Consider the following 12122-nt stretch of genomic DNA (forward strand, 5'->3'; position numbering starts at 1 on the left):
TTGGCAGCGCAGAAGCGATATTTGGGTGCGCACCTGCGAGTGCGCATATGCAGGTATTTTATCATAGGTGCGAAGGCAGGCCTCCAGTGCTTCTTCGCAGAAGCATAATTTTTGGTCGCAAAAGCGACGCTGCAGAAACGATAATGTGTTGCAGGTGCGAAAATGCTGGGCAGAATGATAAGGACAAGGGTTCGCGATTTTGACTTCATTTTAACATTTCCAAGCTTGGATTGAGGCGATATTTGAAGAAAATGTCACCATATGAATTGTGATAAGTGTTCTCTACTCGGTTTTGGTTATATTTCATGAATCTACCTTCGTTTTGGTAATTGGATTGTTAATGTAAAGAGGAAATTGGGGGTTTTGGCCTAAAGTTTCATAATATGAATTTTTGAGTTTTGAACAACGAATTGGAGTCGGATTTGAGTGAAACTAGCATGGTTGGACTCATAATTGAATGGGTTGTCAGATTTTGTGAGTTTTGTTGGGTTCCGAGGTGCGGGCCCGGGTGTGAATTTTGGCCGGTTTTGGGCTTTGATTAAGGATTCAATCTCCATAATTTGGAATTGTTTCCTTGGGCTTTATTTTATGTATTTGAATTTCTTTTGACAAGTTTTGAGTCGTTCGGAGGTCTCTACGCGTGTGATGGCATCTTTGGAGCACCGCTTGGCTTGCTCAGCATTAGTATTGGCTTGTTCGAGGTAAGTAACTCTTCTAAACTTAGTGCTGAGGGTATAAAACCCCACAATACATGTTATGTGATTGGTATTGAGGTGACGCACATGTTAGGTGACGGGCGTGTGGGCGTGCACCATGTGAATTGGGACTCTGCTAATTCTATGGCACTGTTTAGTCGTCCTACTTTGCTGATATTCATGTTTCCACCATGTGATAAAGTAGTTAAGCTGTCAATCATGCTAGATACCATGTTTAGGCATTATGCCGATACTGTTTGGACCCATAATGGTCGTTTCTTGCTGTCATCTCATTGATTTCATTGATTTTTTGTACTCAGTCATATCCATGCATTCATACCTTAACTTAGTCTCAGATATTATTTATTGATACATCATATCATTGTTGTCGGGCTAGTTCCATGACATTGTGAGCCCATGAGTGAGACTGGAGAGATTGATGACTGAGTGAGGCCGAGGGCCTGAGTGAGAGTGACATTTTGGGATCGGGCTGCACGTCGCAGTATATTATATTGATTATATTTTATAGCATCGGGCTGCACGCCGTAGCGATATATTGATTATATTTTATGGGATCGGGCTACATGGCACGTGATTTGTCCATGCAGCACGTGAGTTGTCCGTGCGGATTATAGCGCTTGGGCTGAAAGGAGCCCCTCCGGAGTCTGCACACCCCCAGTGAGCGCAGTCGACTATAAATATGGATCGGGTTGCACGCCGCATCGAGTATGGTATATCGCTGATTGATTGAGTATGCTGAGCATAGTGAGAGAGAATGCGAGATAGTGAGATTGAGTACTCTGAGAGTGTGAGTACATGAGCTCATCATCGAGATGCATTGTATTTGACATGCGTACTTGAGATACATGCATAGAGGTGCATTTCCTTCTGCTACCCAGTTTTGGGGACATTTATGATTTTACCTGTATCTTGACATGTAGGCATAGAGAAGTACTTTCCTCGTGATATCTGGAAATGAAACTTCTTACTATTTGTTGAAAGGAGTTTTGGGAAAAACCACAGTTTTCCAATGTACTCGTATTTTGGCTTTTTTGGTAAAAGATTTTGGTTTTCACTGAGATACTTGAAAAGAAATGCCTATTTTCCTGGAACTGTGAACGAACTGAGCCTTTTATTTCTTAGATACTCTTTTGTTATTGTACTATGCTGTTATGAACTGTTGTGGAATATTGGCGTTGGACCAGACCTTTTTGTTAGCTCGTCACTACTTTCAACCTAAGGTTAGGTTTGTTACTTATTGAGTACATGGGGTCGGTTGTACTCATACTACACTTCTGCACCTTGCGTGCAGATGTTAGCTGCTGATGTTGATGTGTTCGATGGGAGCTAGATTTGAAGATGTACCTGCATCTCGGTTGTAGCTGACTGTTGTTCATGGTAGCTTTAGATCTATAAAACTCTGTTTATGTACTTTTTAAACAAACGATGTATTTATTTCATTTCAGCTTTGTAAATTCTATTCTTAGAAGGTCATGATTTGTACTACTAGTCCTTGGGAAATGTATAAGATTAAGATAATTTCTTTACTTAATCGCTTTATTAATTGTTATTGGAATTGGATAGTTGTTAATTGGCTTACCTAGAGGGTCGGGTTAGGTGCCATCACGACTAGTTGGATTTTGGGTCATGACAAGTTGGTATCAAAGCTCTAGGTCCATAGGTTCTACAAGTCATGAGCATGTGTCTAGTAGAGTCTTGGGGATCGGTATGAGGACATCCATACCTATCTACGAGAGGCTACATGACATTTAGGATGTACTTCCCATCTTTCTTTCCTTATCGTGCGGCATTGATTTAGCTTGAAGCGTAACCCTTTGAATTCCTTCCACGTATTCGTATGCGCACATGAGCGGTCGGTATCAGCTGTGCAACGACGACTTGTGATTCCATGGTTGAGGTGCGAGATGTGATTTTGGCATGCTGACGATGGGCTTGTCTGGAGGACTTGAGGCCGGGTTTTGACGGTAGCCTGAGCACGAAGATTTCGATTAAATGAGCACGTGCTTTTGGGAATTATATATCCGTTGATATCCCTATTAGTGGAATTTGTGATTGGATGACTATGTGGTGAGTATGATATGACTGCGAGATGTGTTCAGATTGTTCGAATGTGACGAGAAAAGTTTACTTAAGGGGTAACAAGGATTATTGGGTGTTTGATTTCTGTCTTGATATGGTGTATGGTCTCGAGTTATAGGTGTGTTGAGGGATCTCTCATGTTGTTTAGTTGTGGAGTGAAGTAGATTGTCACGTCTTGTTGATGAGTTTAGAATCAAGAAGATTAAGTGATTGCGTAGTAGTCATGACTGTGGAAGGGTATATAGAGATGTCAATTTAAGGCAAAGCAGGTGGGTTATCTCCTGCGAGGTGTCCTGAAGTTGTGTGGTCCTTATGATGTTTTGTAGAGAGTTCTCTTTTACCAGTGAATGATATATGTTGCAATTTGAGTTCGTATCGCTTGTGGAAGTTGGCTTGACTATTACAAGGGTGAATGCGAGATTTGCAGATAATGTGAAGTATTAGATGGTTTGCGTTATAGGAGCTCAGGAAGGATTTGGTTGAATCTCACTACGGTATTATGGCAGTAATAGAGTATGGGCATTGTGAGTTGTGTGTATTGATCTATGGCTTTGAGCCAAGTGGGGGAGTCTTCTATCGACGTGTTGATTGCACGATTATGTGTTGTATTGGTTTCAGTTTGAGGTATACTGGTGTCGGTTTAATTGAGATTTGAGAAGAGTGGATGACTCTCGAGAATGGTTCTAATGGATTCAAGATTTAAATGTAGCAATTTGGAATTTTCAAGATTGGTATATGGTTAGAAACTGAGAGTTACATTGGACGGTGTCGAGACTTGTGGCATTTTTATATCATTGGGAATTATGCATTTCAGTATCAAGAAGGTGAAGAAAACAGTTTTAGGTTCACGCAAGGTCTCTTTAGAGTGGGTGTCTCGATTGTGGTGCTTCGGGGTGCTTAAGAGGGAAGTCAACGACTTATGGGCCTTAGGGCGTTGTGGTTTTATACCAGGGTCTCTTGTGTGGTGAATTTTGGTCAAGGATCGTGGTGTTCTGGCAAGGAGAAGTATCAATTTGAAGGCAATTTGGAAAGGACTTGGAGAAATAGGACAGCTTGGTAGTAGGTTGGGTTAGCACAGTAATGGATATAATCAGTTCTTTGGGTACTTACGACGTGGCTAGTCTCTACAGGTGTTTCATGGCAATGCTCTTGGGTTTTGGCGACCTACGTGGCTGGGTTGAGTTAGAGAGATTCGGTTCTGATAGCTTGGTTATGTGCAAATTAGTTCGAAGAGTTCTCAATGATTTTTACCAAGGTTCAAAGGGTATATTTCCTACTGGCGTGAGGAGCATGTGGTGTATAGTGAATTTCTCCTGGATGAAATCAAATGGAAGGTCCTTGGCTAATTGAGTATGTAGTTGCTTGTGACTCGGAGTGGACTATGAATTTCTCATATTTTTCATATGATGGCATGGTATATGCGGTGTGTTGTATGGGGTTGAGATTTACGTGAGCGGGATCATAGTTCTGTTTGGAAGGGAAGGTCATAAAATTTGTAGGCAGCATGGACGGTTTCAGATGACTAGGTAAATGATATTACTATTTGGTATGGCTTGATGAGAGTATATATTTCAAAAGGGGCAATGTATTTTGATGTATGGATACTTCACTGGTACTACGACACTCTTCTGGTTGATCGACTACTGATATTCAAATTTTCCATGTGGCACGGAAGAATTTCAGAAGTATTCCTCATGAGATGATCGTGTATGAGAGATGTGTTAGACATTCTGGTGGTGAAGTTGGAACATATATGGTGATTCGTGTGTTCTATGGATTTGGAGACTAGGAGTTCTCAGAAGCAGACTGTTTCATGGTTGTGGACTGTGAAGTCGTGGCCGAAGCTAGACAGATGATAGTATGTGTTATGATTCAGTCAATTGCAGGCTTTTAGAGGTTCATTTATCTATTTGTGGGTGCCCGGAGTTGATTTGGGGGTCCATTGGTAGTCCCAATTAGGATGTGTATTCTATACCGAGTTGGATTGGTTGGCTCCATAATGCTATTATTGAGGGATGTGTCATTCTATTGTTGATGAGTTTATTCGTGTTCTAGAATTTTCTGTGAGATACTTTTCTATGTTACGAGGAACTGTGATTCGTTGGTTTTAGGCACACATGGTGTGGTTCTATTGTGGTCTTATAGCGGAATTTGAGCGAGATGAGTAGTTGGGTATTGCATGATTGAGGGTGTATTGGTTATGTTCTTTCGGGTTTTGTGTGGCATTATGTCATCTGCTTCTCTGTGGTTATGGTAATGCACTTTGGGTACTTGATGTCAAATTTCGCGTGGCTATTGATTTTGAGCAGGGTGGCTCGAGGTATATGATATGGATCAACATTTGGATGGAGTCGCGCATTGCAATTGAGTTATGTTGAGGTATGATCCCTTGTGTTAGATTCTGTTTTGGTCCTACGATGTGTGATGGGTTCTTAGCAATGCGTTGTGGTGGTACCCGTTGAGCTTGCGGGACGATTCTCTTGATTGAGTCATTTTCGTGATTGAATACATATGGATTGTTGTTTATTGGTGCATGGATTGCACGGTTTGTGGCTCTGAGTAGTATGGGTGTTGCGTGTCAGTAGAGTAGTTGGTATCCGATAAGATGGAGTCATTGGATCTAGGATGGGTGCTATCGGATTTGATTGCAGTATATTTGGAAGGATAATATCGGAAGTCGGCTTAGGAATTGGCTATAGTTCTTGTTGAAGGAGAGGGAGCTCCATGACTTGTTGATTTGATGAATGATTATGCGTTTCTGCTTGTTCTTTCATTATCGGCGGTGTACAAAGGTTTTAGAATGAGGTTTTGTTAGGTATGAGGTTTATTACTGGGATTGGGTTATTCTGATCAGTTACTGTGATCGGAGATTTTGCTATGGGTATTTGAGTTAGGTGGTATATCCTGTGATTTTAGCTTGGGTTATTGTTCCGGTTTGGTACAGTTTGTTCAGACTTATGCATCATGTAGGTTGCGAGATGCAGAACTTATAAGGAATTCTGGATGCTGGAAAATTGGATTCTAAGGCTTAAGGACTAGATTGAATTATGAAATTTCAGTTATGTTGTGTTATCGGACCTATATGGCATAGGGTGACGTGGGATCACCACCGGTTATGTGCATGGTAAGGTTATACGACGGTTTGATGGTTTTGGGAACAACTCTTGGAACGTTCGAGGACGAATACATGTTTAAGTGGGGGAGAATGAAACGACCCGACCGGTCATTTTGAGCATTTGCACTTCGCTCGGTAGTTTATGGGCATGAGTAGCTCCGTGTGATGTATTATGACTTATGTGAATCGTCGGTTTTGGTTTTCCGGTTATTCGGAATTGGTTTGAAAAAATAAATTTCATTGTTGAAGCTTTAAGTTGAAAGAGTTGACCAAGTTTGGCTTTTTGTGAATTTGACCCTGAAATGGAGTTTTGATGGTTTCGTTAGGTCCGGATGGTCATTTTGGACACGGGCGTATGCCCGGATTTGTATTTGGTTGTTTCTAGAAGGTTTCGACATAAGTTGGCAAAAATTGGAAATTTGAAGGTTTGGAAAGTTCATAAGTTTGACCGAAAGTTGACTTTGAGGATATCAGATTTGAATTGTGGTTCCGGGAATTGGAAAAGCTTCGTCATGTCATTTGGGACTTGTGTGCAAAATTTGGGTTCATTCCAGGATGATTTGATATGTTTCAGCGAGAGTTTTGGAAATTGAAAGTTCAAAGTTCAAAGATTTCAATTCGAGGTGTGATTCATCGTTTCGATGTTTTTATCTGTGTTTTGAGGCCTCGAGTAGGTTCGTGTTATGTTATGTGACTTGTGGATATGTTTGGATGGGGTCCCGAGCAGCTCGGGCGTGTTTCGAATTGATTTCGGATCATTTTCTTTAACGTTGCTATTGCTAGTTCTGGTGTGACCGCACCTACGGCTAGTTTGCGCAGGTGGGATGGTCGCAGAAGCGACGAAGGGGTCGCAGGAGCGGAAATATTGCTGGGTGCAGGGTTCCGCATAAGCGGAGATTGCTTCGCATCTGCAAAGGCGCATATGCGGTGACTTGAGCATAGAAGCGGTTGGCAGCGCAGAAGCGATATTTGGGTGCGTACCTGTGAGAGCGCAGATGCGGGCATTTTACCGCAGGTGCGAAGGCAAGACTCCGGTCTTCTCCGCAGAAGCGTGATTTTTGGTCACAAAAGCGACGCGCCGCAGAAGCGGCTAATGTGTCGCAGGTGGGAAGAATGATAAATACAAGGGTTCGCGATTTTGGCTTCATTTTAACATTTTCAAGCTCGGATTGAGGCGATTTTTGAAGAAAATGTCACCATATGAATTGGGGTAAGTGTTCTCTACTGGGTTTTGGTTATATTTCATGAATCTACCTTCGTTTGGTAATTGGATTGTGAATTTAAAGAGGAAATTGGGGGTTTTAGCCTAAAGTTTCATAATATGAATTTTTGAGTTTTGAACATCGAATTGGAGTCGGATTTGAGTGAAACTAGCATGGTTGGACTCGTAATTGAATGGGTTGTCGGATTTTGTGAGTTTTGTTGGGTTCTGAGGCACGAGCCCAGGTGTATTTTTGGCCGGTTTTGGGCTTTGATTATGGATTCGATCTTTATCATTTGGAATTGTTTCCTTGGGCTTGATTTGATGTATTAGAATTGCTTTTGACAAGTTTTGAGCCATTCGGAGGTCGCTATGCACGTGATGGCATCTTTGGAGCACCGCTTGGCTTGCTCGGCATTGGTATTGGCTTGTTCGAGGTAAGTAACTCTTCTAAACTTAATGCTAAGGGTATGAAACCCCGTAACGTGTTATGTGATTGGTATTGAGGTAACGCACATGCTTGGTGACGGGCGTGTGGGCGTGCACTATGTGAATTGGGACTCTGCTGCTTCTATGGCACTATTTAGTGGTCCTACTTTGCTGATATCCGTGTTTCCACCATGTGATAAAGTTGTTAAGTTGTCAATCATGTTAGATATCATGTTTAGGCATTATGCTGATACTGTTTGGACCTATAGTGGTCGTTTCTTACTGTCATCTCACTGATTTCATTGATATTTCGTACTCAGTCATATCCATGCATTCATAGCATAACTCAGTCTCAGATATTATTTATTGATACATCATATCATAGTTGTCGGGCTAGTTTCATGACATTGTGAGCCCGTGAGTGAGACGGGAGAGATTGATGATTGAGTGAGGCCGACGGCCTGAGTGACAGTGACATTCTGGGATTGGGCTGCACACCACATCATATTATATTGATTATATTTTATGGGATCGGGCTGCACGCCGCAATGATATATTGATTATATTTTATCTGATCAGGCCGCATGCCACAACGATGAACCTTATGGCTACTTATATGGTTGGATCGGGCTGCACGCCGCAGCGATATAGCGCTTGGGCTGAAAGGAGCCCCTCCGGAGTCTGCACACCCCCAGTGAGCGCAGTCGACTATAAATATGGATCGAGCTACACGCCGCAACGGGTATTGTACAGCGCTGAGCATAGTGAGAGAGAATGCGAGACAGTGAGATTGAGTACTCTGAGAGTTGTGAGTACATGAGCTCATCATCGAGGTGAATTGCATTTGACATGCGTACTTGAGATACATGCATAGAGGTGCATTTCCATCTACTACCCAGTTTTGGGGACATTTATGATTTTACCTGTATCTTGATATGTAGACATAGAGAAGTACTTTCCTCGTGATATCTGAAAATGAAATTTCTTACTATTTATTGAAAGGAGTTTTAAGGAAAACCACAGTTTTCAAACTTACTCGTATTTTGGCTATTTCGGTAAAAGATTTGGGTTTTCACTGAGATACTTGAAAAGAAATGCCTATTTTTCTGGAAATGTGAACGAACTGAGCCTTTTATTTCTTAGATACTCTTTTGTTATTGTACTATGCTGTTATGAATTGTTATGGAATATTGGTGTTGGACCCGATCTTTTTGTTAGTTCGTCACTACTTTCAGCCTAAGGTTAGGTTTGTTACTTATTGAGTACATGGGGTCGGTTGTACTCATACTACACTTTTGCACCTTGCATGCAGATATTGGCTGCTGATGTTGCTGTGTTCGATGGAAGCTGGATTTGAAGATGTACCTGCGTCCCGGTTGTAGCTGCCTCTTGTTCGTGGTAGCTTTAGATCTATAAAACTCTGTTTATGTACTTTTCAAACAGACAATGTATTTATTTCATTTTAGCTTTGTAAATTCTATTCTTAAAAGCTCATGATTTGTACTACCAGTCCTTGGAAAATGTATAAGATTCAGATAATTTCTTTACTTAATCGCTTTATTAATTGTTATTGGAATTGGATAGTTGTTAATTGGCTTACCTAGCGGGTTGGGTTAGGTGCCATCACGACTAGTTGAATTTTGGGTCGTGACACTGACACCCATACAGTGCTGAGTGATTGTGTGTTTATGATGGAGTGGGGGCATTTAATCCAGGCATCTTGAGTGTGCTGAGGGTGAAAGTACTTGATGATATCACTATAAGATTATTTACTTGACATGTAGGCATAAAGATGCATTTTTCTCATGCTAGACGGTAATGTGATATTTGATGATTGACAAGTATATTTAACATGTAAGCATAGAGATGTATATTCCAAATGCTAGACATTATATGATGATTGATGACTTGACATGTATATTGACATGTAGGCATATAGATGTACTTTCCTCATACTAATTGGTAAACGAAAATAATTATATATTGTTGTGAAATGGGAATACAGTTCTATTGATAAACTCATGTTTAGTTAATTTTTAGCGGTAATATTTGGATCTGACTGTTGTACTTGAAAAACATACCTACTTTCCCGTAAATGTGAACGAGTTGAGCATATATCTATTGAGCTATTTACCTTTACTATTCTCATTATATTATTACGAGTTGTTATGGGCTATTAGTGTTGGACATTGACCCCTTTCCAGGCTCGTCACTTTTTTCAACCTGAGGTTAGGTTTGTTACTTATTGAGTACATGGGGTCGGTTGTACACATACTACACTTCTACATCTTGCATGCAGATCTTGGAGCCACTGCTGCTGTATATGATAGGAGCTGACAATAAAGATGTACCTGTGTTCCGGTTCTAGCTACTACTTGTCCTTGGTAGCTTTAGATTTTATAAATCTGTTTATGTATATTTTAAACAAATGATGTATTTATTTCGTACCGGTTTGTAAATTCCAAGTCTTAAAATATATAATTTGTACTACCAATCCTAGGGAGTTTGTATAGAAACAGTGTTTTTAGTCATTTACTCTTATTATTCTCATTTGAGTTGTGTTAAATGTCATTTGACTTACCTAGCGGGTTTGGTTAGGTGCCATCATGACTAGTTGGATTTTGGGTTGTGACAAGTTGGTATCAGAGCTCTAGGTTCATAGGTTCTACAAGTTATGAGCAAGTGTCTAGTATAGTCTTGCGGATCGGTATGATGACATCCACACCTATCTTTGATAGGCTACAGGGCATTTAGGATAAACTTCGCATCTTTATTTCCTTAACATGCGATATTGATTGAGCTTGAAACGTATCTCTTTGAATTCTTTACACTCACTCATATGTTATGTGAGCGCTCAATATCAGCTGTGCATTGACAACTTGTGATTCCATGAAGAAGGTGCGTGATGTGTTTTCTCTGCTTTGGTGATGGGTCAGTCTGGAGGACTTGAGGTCAGGTTTGGACCACAGCTTGGGCTCGGTAGTTTCAGTTGTGTAAGCATATGCTTTTGGACTTATATATCTGGTAGTGTCCCTAGGTGTGGGATTTATGGCTCGGTGAAGTGAATGGATGGCTATATGATTAGTATGATATGACTAGGGGGATATTTTCAGATGGTTTGGATATCAAGAGAAGAGTTTTCTTGGGATGTGGAAAGGACTATTGGGTGCTTGATTTCTGTCTTGATATGTTGTACAGTCTCGAGTTATGAGCATGTTGAGGGATCTTTTATGTTGTTCATTTGCGGGATGGAGTAGATTCTTATCTTTTGTTGATGAGTTTAGACTCGAAAATATTAAGTGAATGCATAATGGTTGTGACTATGGTAGGGCGTAAAGAGATGCCAGTTTGAGGCTAAACAGGTGGGTTATCTCTTGCGGGATGTTCTGAGGTTGTGTGACCCCTATGATGTTTCTGTGGAGAGGTTTCTCTTATGGGTGGGTTATATGTGTTACAACTGAGTTTGGATCACTTGAGGAGGCTGGCATGACTATCACAAGAAGGAATGTGAGCTTAGCAGATGATTCAAGGTATTTCTATTATTAGTGCTACGTGGTTTCATGAAGGATTTTGTTGAAATTACAGTGCATGATTATGGCAGTTTTGGAATAAGGGTATTGTGGGATATCAGATATTATGTCATACGGCTTCGAGCCAAGTGGGGGAGTCTGCTATCAATGGTCAGAGTGCATGGTTATGTGTTGTATTAGTTTCGATCTGAGGCATGTTTGAGGATCAATTATGACTTGAATAAGTTGGTTTTGAGGATAACTCGGGTAAGCAAAATTTCTGGATGCATGATGTTTACACTTTATGGATATATGGAAGTCTTGGAATGGTTTAAGTTTGTTGTTTGTGATGTATGTAATGTACTAAGAAAAGGGAGTCACTCGATTGCGTTAAGGTGGGGTTACTTATTTGGGTATTGATGTGCTAATAGAGCACAAGACGTTTGGCTCGTATTGGCGGTACAATTGAGAGTAGAGTAGAGCAGATAACTCTTGAGAATGTTCTAATGTGTTCAAGAATCATATGCAGTATTTGAGGGATTTCCGGACTTGTAAATGGCTATGATCTGAGATTTTCTTTGGATGTTGTCGGTACTAGCGGTATTTCTGTATCATTATGGATTCTATATGTCACTATCAGAGAGATTAAGGAAATAATTTCAAATTCACAGAAGGTCTCTTTAGAATGGGCATTTTAATTACGGTATTTTGGGATGCTTAAGAGAGAATACACGGGCTTATGGGCTTTAGGACGACGTGACTTCATGCTAGGATCTCTTGTGGTGAGCTTTGGTTAAGGATCATAGTGTACTTGCAAGAATAAGTTTTAACTTGAAGGCAAGTCGAGGAGAATTCAAGGAAATGGGTCAACTTGGTAATGATTTGAGTCAGCATGGTAATGAATACGAGTAGATATTTTAGTTCTTTTGATATAGTGAGGTGTTACCGATGTTTTGTGGTAGTACTCTTGGGTTTGGCGACCTGCGTGACTTGGTTGAGTTAGAGAAATTCAGTTATGATGGCTTGATTATGTGCAAGTGGGGTATGTATCTCATGGATGGGTATGTGCAACT

Source organism: Nicotiana tabacum, chromosome 15 (genome assembly GCF_000715075.1).
Source record: "Nicotiana tabacum cultivar K326 chromosome 15, ASM71507v2, whole genome shotgun sequence".
NCBI lineage: Eukaryota > Viridiplantae > Streptophyta > Magnoliopsida > Solanales > Solanaceae > Nicotiana > Nicotiana tabacum.